The sequence below is a fragment of the Microtus ochrogaster genome, linkage group LG1, assembly GCF_000317375.1.
Source record: "Microtus ochrogaster isolate Prairie Vole_2 linkage group LG1, MicOch1.0, whole genome shotgun sequence".
NCBI lineage: Eukaryota > Metazoa > Chordata > Mammalia > Rodentia > Cricetidae > Microtus > Microtus ochrogaster.
The window spans coordinates 2,785,523-2,793,437 of record NC_022027.1 but is presented as its reverse complement, the minus strand read 5'-3'; the positions used below and the strand labels follow the sequence as shown (position 1 = coordinate 2,793,437).

The 7,915-nt window shown below is 52.7% G+C and overlaps 1 protein-coding gene across 1 annotated transcript in view; it reads right to left on the bottom strand.

The window, feature by feature from the left end:
• Gng7 (G protein subunit gamma 7) overlaps window positions 1-5,634 on the bottom strand; it is a 58,337-nt gene extending 52,703 nt beyond the window's left edge. The window contains exon 1 of the mRNA XM_005359016.2: window positions 5,562-5,634. The gene's annotated coding sequence lies outside the window, so the exon portion shown is untranslated. The remainder of the gene's footprint in view (window positions 1-5,561) is intronic.
• Window positions 5,635-7,915: the final 2,281 nt, after the last annotated feature.

The window sequence follows — 7,915 nt, the reverse complement described above, 5'->3', positions numbered from 1 at the left end:
GTCAAGCTAACCCGGGCCAGCCTGCACTACAGTTAAACAGAGTCAAGCTAACCCGGGCCAGCCTGCACTACAGTTAAACAGAGTCAAGCTAACCCAGGCCAGCCTGCACTACAGTTAAACAGTGTCAACCTAAATAAATATTTTTTTCCTGAGATAGGGTTTCACATAGCCCAGGCTGTCTCTGACTCAGTTGAAAAGCTTTTGCAGCCCAGTAAACCTCTCTGCTGATGCAATAATCCAAATCAGACCAAATCAAACTAAATTAGAAAAAGCCTGGGTTTAATAGAAGCCAGCGCTCCTGGGTGGCCGGGGGGCTGTGTAAATGCCCTGTGGGAGTGGTCTTGAGCACCTTTGGGGAGGGGGTCACCATTTGGCAGGCTTTCTTAGAGGTGGAGTCTGGACTGAGGCGACTCCCTGGGGACGGGGCTTGGGATAGAACTTTCCACCCAAAGATTCCAGACTCTCTGGGTATATGGATGCCAGGGGCTGGAGTGAAGCCTTAACCCAAACATTCCAGACTCTTTAGGTATAAGAGCTCTGGGGGCTGGGGTGGCATTTCCACCCAAACATCACTATGTAGCCAAAGCTGGTTTTGAACTTCTGATCCCCCTGCCTCTGCCTCCCAGTGAGTCACCTCATCTGGTTTCTATGGTGCTGTGGACGGATCCCAGAGCTTCCTGCCTGCTGGGTGTGTGATGCAGCCAGAGTCTGTTTCCAAACCCAGCTCTCCGCATAGAGGGATCCCGACCCTGTTGGTCTAGTCAGTCTCACTGAAAGCTGAGTTTGATCTGGGGGCCATCTTAAATCCAGAGGACTCTCAACTGTGGGGAGCCAACCAGAGGAGCTCATGGCATGGAGTGGGTGGAGTCCAGGGATACCCCTAGGACAGCCCCCCCGAAAGCACCCTAACTCAGGATGCTAGTTACACACCCAACCACTCTGAGTGACATAGAAGAACCTGGAAAACCAGGAGGCTATAGCCACATCTTGACCTGGACAAGTAGTGCTCCAACCCAACTTCTGTCTGGGCCCTGACACCCAGACCCAGTCCTGCCCTGCAACAATGACTTTGTTGGGTCAAAAAAAAAATTTTTTTTTAATCTGAAGAGGATGGTGCTCGCCTTTAATCCCAAGACTTGGGAGGCAGAGGCAGGTGGATCTCTGAGTTCCAGGCCAGCCTGGTCTGCAGAGTGAGTTCCAGGACAGCCAGGGTTACACAGAGAAACCCTGTCTGAAGTGGGGGTTGGACTTTGGTTTGGGTTGTTAGTGCACATGTGTATGTGGTGTGTGCACACAGATGGAGCTGGAGGAGGATGCGGGCATTGTCTCCGATCCCTTTGCCTTATTTCCTTGAGCCAAGAGCTCCGGAGCTCAGCTGGAGGCCAGCAAGCAGCAGGGGCCTCGACATCTGTGTGGCCATGCCGGCTGTTGATGAAGGCTCTTTAGATCTGAACTTGTCCTCACGCTGTGCAGCCAGCGGTCTCATAGCTGAGCATGTTCCAGCGCTCGGCTTTGGGTTTTCAGGCAAGATCTCACTGTGGAGCTCAGACTAGCCTGGAACTCATGATCCTCCTGCCTCTGCCTCCCAAGTGCTGGAATGACAGGCGGTCAGTCCCACATACCTCGTGTGTCCCTAGGCCTGAGAGCACCAAGTCTCCAAATGCTGGGAGACAACAGAGTCCTGCCTCCCACCTCTATCCACCACCCCAGGCCACATGCAACCACACACCACACACACCACAAACACACACACATACAACACACACATACACACACCACACACTACCACACACACAGAATCATACACACATACCACACACACATACACACACACCACACACACACACCACACACACATACACACACACACCACACACTACCATACACACAGAATCATACACACATACCACACACACATACACCACACACACACACACCACACACACATACAACACACACATATAACACACACATACACACCACACACACCACAAACACACACACACATCAGAGTCACAGACATACACACATACAGAGTCACAGATACACACACATATACACACCACACACACACAGAATCATACACACACATACACACACACCACACACACATACACCATACACCACACCACACACTACCACACACAAACACAGTCACAGACACACATAAATACATGCACACACCACACATACACATACAGACACAACACACACAACACACATGCCACACACCACAAACACACGCATATACAGAGTCACAGACACACACACACCACACCACCACACACACCACACACACACATACACACATACAGACACACCACACACACACCACACACATACACAGTCACAGACACACGCTCCTCAGATCACATGACTTTGGGACCTGGCATGGGTTCTGAGGTTCAGCACAGGCCAACAAGGACAAAGCGCCTTTGTTGGACTGAGAAAGGAATGTTCTCGGAGTGACAGGGCTTTGGGGGTGGGTGGAGCTGGGGTGGTAGCTTTTAGCCGAGGTTGAGACCCTGATGCCACCCTCTAGCTGTTGACCTGGTAATGAAGAATCAAAGAAAGCAGGCCTCAATGGCCCCCACCAAGGGGACACAGCTCTGAGTATTGTAGCTTTGAGATGAAAAGGTTCAGGACAGGAAGCAGACAAATTTACACTCTCACCCTCAGAAAGAAAAAACAATGAACAGCCCAAGTTCAGTTCAGTAAGTCACCTATGACAGGACCATCACTCCATGTCACAGGTCACAACGAAGGCAGAAACAGTCCTGGTGACCTGGAGATGCAGTGTGGTCCACCCACACGGCGGGCGGAATACCACACGGCTGCGAACAGTGCCGGGCTCTGAAAGTTTCCCTAAGGACATAGAGCTCCAGGAGCATCCAGGAGGAAGATGTCTTAGGTGCCAGGGGCTGGGAGGGGCAGAGTGACGGCTCAGGGGAGGAGACACCAACCTGGGGTGAGGACACAGTACCAGACTGTCATGCACAGATCATGGCTGTGCAGAGATGCTCAGGAAAACCTGAATTATTATGCTTCAAATGGTGAATTTTAAAATATGCAGATCAGACCTGCGTTTAAAATAGGAGAAGCGATCAGATCATCTACTTTTCAGAGCCTCAGGAAGACACTGGTAACCATTTTAGAAGCCTCTCCCCTGCTCCCCCCAGATGAAGATAAGGAAGACAGGAAGGGTCTCCCAGGAGCAGGGAGAGCGGGGCCCGTCCACAAAGCAGTTAAGGTGTCTACCATTCTGTCACGTGGCTTCTGCCTTCACACTTACAGGTGAGGACGGTGATAGGATGCAAGAACAGAAGCCAGGCCTCAGTCCGGGAAGCCCCAAAAGCCACTAGACCCTGGCATTGCAGGGGTCAACCATTAATGGAAGCCAGCATGGGACAAACCTTCCACGGAAGAAAAACAAGCGATAACCTGTCGGACCGCGTGACGGTGAGGGACCAAGGAAAGGACGGGTCTTTCACAGGCTTGACAACCCAGTGGATGTGAGGTGGTTGTGGTAGTTCCGAAGTCTCCTTCGACCCCAACGGAGGCAGTGTCTCACTATGTCGCCCAGGCTGGCCTCAAACCCACAGAGAGTTGCCTGATTCTGGGATCATGTGTGGTTTTCAAATGTCTGGGAGCAGCATCCAGGGCCCGGTGCATGCCTGGGCCACGTCCCCAACCCAGTGAATGTCATTTTAAACAGTCACTATTTCTGAACACAAAGAGAAACCCTGGGGCAATGCCTTGGCAGGGGCAACTTTCTCTGTTACTACTCAGTGTGCAGAGAGAAACGATTCTGCACTGTGTACACGGATCAGTCCCCTGGGCTGTGGCTCCGCACTCCAGGACCCCATGCTCGAGAAATGCACCACACTCTTTAGGGCTCCCCAAGATCCTTCACGAAACAGAAAGTTTGGGTAGACCTCTGTGCCTGCAATGCAGGCTCAGTTACAGTTACCCACAAACTTAAAGTTACAGGGAACTGGGTCTTGTGGCCACTCCTTTAAGCCCAGCACTCAGGAGGCAGAGGCAGGGGGATCTCTGTGAGTTCCAGGCCAGCTGTGCTACATAGTAAGACCCTGTTTCCGAAGGGGGAAAGAAAGGTAGGGGCTACACAGACCTATGCCTGTAATCCCACCACTCAAGAAAGAGACAGGAGGATCAGTATGGACTTAGAGAAAACCCGGGCTACCGAAGACTTTGTCTCAAAAGCAAAACAAAGCAAGTCACCTGGAAGAGCCACGGTATGGGTGGCTGGGAATCATATCATATGGTATCGCATGCCTGAGTCCCAGCACTGCAGAGCACCTTGGGGGAATCTGGGAAGCGCTGTCCTGATCCACACACCTTCACCTGACTGGGTAGCTCTCAGCTAGCGAGCTGTTTCCTAGGCTTTGTGCATGGCCTCCGGCCCTTCATTCTCGAGAGAACGCTCTGGGCTCTCAAAGTGCTGTGTAGAATCTCAGGCCTCCACCCACTGCATGTCAAGACCTCCCTGATTTGAGGTGGCCACACAGAACCCTGAATATGACCCAATGTCCCCTCAGCAGTCACCCAGGCTAGAAGGTAACCTCACACCCAGCTGTCAGTGAACTGTTGTTATTCAGAGACAGTCTCACTGCAAAGCGCTGCCTGTCCTGGAACGCACTATGTGGCCCAGGCTGGCCTCAAACCGAGGTGGCATGGCGGGGTCAAGGGTCATTCCTTTTTGTCTTTCGGTGACAACCTGACCTCACACTCACCTTGGCCCTCACAGCCTTCTTGATGCACCAGGATGCACTCAGCCCAATGAATCTCTGGTTGGACACTGCAGGGAGCCTGCCCAAGGCTAGCTGCTACTGCACTCCTTTGGGAGGACCGTGGGAACATCAGGACCAGAGTCCCAAAGCCACTGAGAGGACAGGGCCTGGAGGCATCAGTCGCAGGCTCTCAGACCCCACAGCCCCAGTTCACCCATCACTGCATCCCCAGCCGCCAACAGCCCCACATCCGCCAGCAGCACCCACACGCCTTAACATCATTGCCCCTAAAACTCCCACGGGAAGTTTCTAAAACAGCTATTGGAGCTTCGTGCATCCCAAGATCTAAGCCTGTGGACCTCTGTCCCTGAGAGGAAGAAAGGTCCTTGCGGCCAAGGTGCTGGTCCCATGTGCAATTAGACAGCAAACAGGTAGCGCCCCATTCCTTTTTGACTGGACCCCATTCCTCCCCTACCGCACAAACTCGTCCCCAACTGTACCCCATTCGTCCCCGACTGCTGCCCACTCCTCCCCGACTCCTTCATAATGTACCCCACTCCCCTGACTGTACCCCACCCTTCTGTCATTCATCGCATGCCTCCTATCATCTGAATACACCCCGCTCTTGTCTGACTTCATCCTATTCCCCCCTAAATGCACCCCATTCCTCTAACTGCACCCCACTCTTTCACGGCCGCGCTCCAATCGTCCCTGGCTGCACCTCACTCCTCCCTGGCTGCACTGTCCCGTCCTCTCCGATGCAACCCACTCTTCTATGCACCCCGATTCTCCTCAGCACGCCCAGCTCACCTGTCTCCAGCCCGTGTCTCAGCGGTCTCTCAGCCAAACGCACCGCGGGGCCTGGAGAGGGCTCTTCCACGGGGCGGGGCCTCCGCGACAAGGGCGGTGCCTCTGTAACATCCAGGCCAATCAGAAGCCAGGACGGCGGAGGCTGGGGCCGGAGGCGGAGCTTTGGGCCGACAGCCTGGTAGGCTTAGCCTTGGGGAGTGGGGCGGGGCTTTGGGTGTGAGTGGGCGAGGCATGTCCAGGAGTGGCACATCCAGAAGCCATTCGTGAACTTGAGGGCGGGGTTACGCTGCCTAAGATTGGCAAGAATGGTGCACTGGGAGGGGCCTCTCAGAAGAGGGGCTGCGTGACGTCAGGCCTGTGTTTTGGTTTGGGTTTGGTTTTTTTGGGGGCTTATTTTACTGGTGTGTATTCATTGTGCAGTATAATGGGTTTCATTATGACGTTTTCACGCATGAGTATCACGTATTGTGGTAGTATACACCCCTGCTGCCCACCGCTTTCGCACCTGCTTTAGAAAAACACCCGTGTGTGTACGGAACCCAAGCGGGAGAGCCAGGGGCAGGAGGCACGCCTGCCTGTGGTTTTCGAGGCTCGAGTTCGAATTCGAGCGGGGACCCAGGTTATGATGGCGCTAGTAACAATTTTTCATTTGCTTGTATAATTCTGTATTACCTCTATTTTTTTCTCTATATTAGTTGAATTTTTTTTTAATTTTTGTAGTATTGAGCTTGGGTCACGGCCTCAGCCAACCTCCCTCACCCCCAACCCCCACCCCCTGGCCAGGGTTTCTCTACATAACCCTGGCTGTCCTGTCACTTCCTCTGTAGATGAGGCCGTCCTCGAACACACCGAGATCCATGTGCCTCTGCCTCCCGAGTGCTGGATTAAAGGTGTGCACCACAACCTCCCGGCCCCTCTTTTTTATTTTGAGAAAGAGCACTAAACTGCCCAGGCTGGCCTTGAACTCTCTGTGGAGCCAAGACTGACTGCAAACCTCCTGTGTGCTGCGGTGGAACCAGGGAATCATGTCCCAGACCGAGCGCGGGTCTGCTTTGTCCCTGAACTCCCCTGGAACTGTAGAAATGTCTGGGATGTCCCTGGGGGAAAGGCCGATGGGGGGCCGATCAGGGGCCTCTTGGTGGGTGACCTCAGATTTCTCTGGACTGACGTTCTGTGATTACCAGCTGCCAGTCTGCCCGCTGGGCATCCCTGAAGCAACCGAGTGGTCACACACAGGCTCGCGTTGTGCAGAGAAACCCAGGACCTTCCTGTCGCGTTCTTCCCTTCCGGACTGGCACGCCCACCCAAGCTGTTCCCAGACCCTCAACAGGAACCACTGTAGAAGTCACCTGTTTGTGGCCCACCAGGTGATGTGGTTTAGATGCAGAGCTGGGCTTGATGTCACTCACCTAATGCTCCAACACCTAGGATAATGAGGAATGAGGACTGCCCCAGGTTTGAGGTCATTGAAACAGGCTGCAGGAGACCCTGTTTCAAAAACTAACTAATGCTCAAGAGATTGCTCAGAGATTGCGAGCTCTGGCTGCTCTTCCAGATGGACTCGGGGTTCATTTCCCTGACCCACATGACAGACAGCTCACAAGTGTCTGTAACTCCAGTTCCAGGGGATCCGACGTCCTCACGCAGGCATACGTATCCATAAGTTAAAAGTAAATAAATGAATAAACAAATAAATAAAAGCACTAAACCAGAAAGGCATGTCCCACCAAGCCTGAGGACCCCGTTCAATTCCCACGGCTCATAGAATGGACGGGAAGAACCGACTGTCACAAGTTGTCTGACTTCCACACACACGCTAGAGCAAGCGTGCATAGTCGTGCACGTACGCGCCTGCACACACACATAAATTTTCTAAAATGTATTTCACAAAAAATTACACATTTTTTGCATGCACTTTTAAGTAGACCCAGAAGGCAGGACTGCGCCAAACTGCCACCAGAGGGAGCCCTAACAGCTATTGCCGTGGACACATCCACTTTCCTAGGGGTCGAACTCCACCACTCTTCCATCTCCATGATTTACTTTATTTTGTTTTTATTTTTTCCATAATGTGCTGATGTCTTGCCTCTGTGTACGTGTATGTGTGTATGTGTGTGTCCCTCTGTGTATACCATGTTGTAGAAGGCCCACAGAGGTCAGAAAAGAGCTTGGGATCCCTTGAGCCTGGGTGCTGGTAATGGAGCCCCAGTCGTCCAGAAAAGCAGCCAGTGCTCTTAACCATCTCTCCAGCCCCGTTTTATGTTATTTTTTTTTTTTTTTGGATTTTCGAGACAGGGTTTCTCTGTAGCTTTGGAGCCTGTCCTGGAACTAGCTCTGTAGACCAGGCTGGTCTC